This window comes from Nematolebias whitei, chromosome 9 (genome assembly GCF_014905685.2).
Source record: "Nematolebias whitei isolate Nwh7 chromosome 9, NemWhi1, whole genome shotgun sequence".
NCBI classification, from domain to species: domain Eukaryota; kingdom Metazoa; phylum Chordata; class Actinopteri; order Cyprinodontiformes; family Rivulidae; genus Nematolebias; species Nematolebias whitei.
In genome coordinates, this window is record NC_056506.1 from 40,680,249 (window position 1) to 40,680,507 (window position 259).

Here is a 259-nt window from a genome sequence, read left to right on the forward strand (position 1 = left end):
GAGCTGAAAGGATCTGGCTTCATGAGCCTGCAGGAAAAGCAGTCCTGCAGTAGTAAACAGCCATCAGTGTGCTAATGATCCCTTGTTAGGCTGATGGTCCTTCTTGAGCATGTGATCAGTTGGTTTTGGTTGTCAGCAGCAAAACTGGCTGATCCACTCTGAGAAGGTGCTATTTAAGAGACTGAGCTGAAAACAGCAGCTCAGACTGAGGAAGTCTCTCATCCAAGAGACTTCCTCAGTCTGAGCTGCTGTTTTCAGC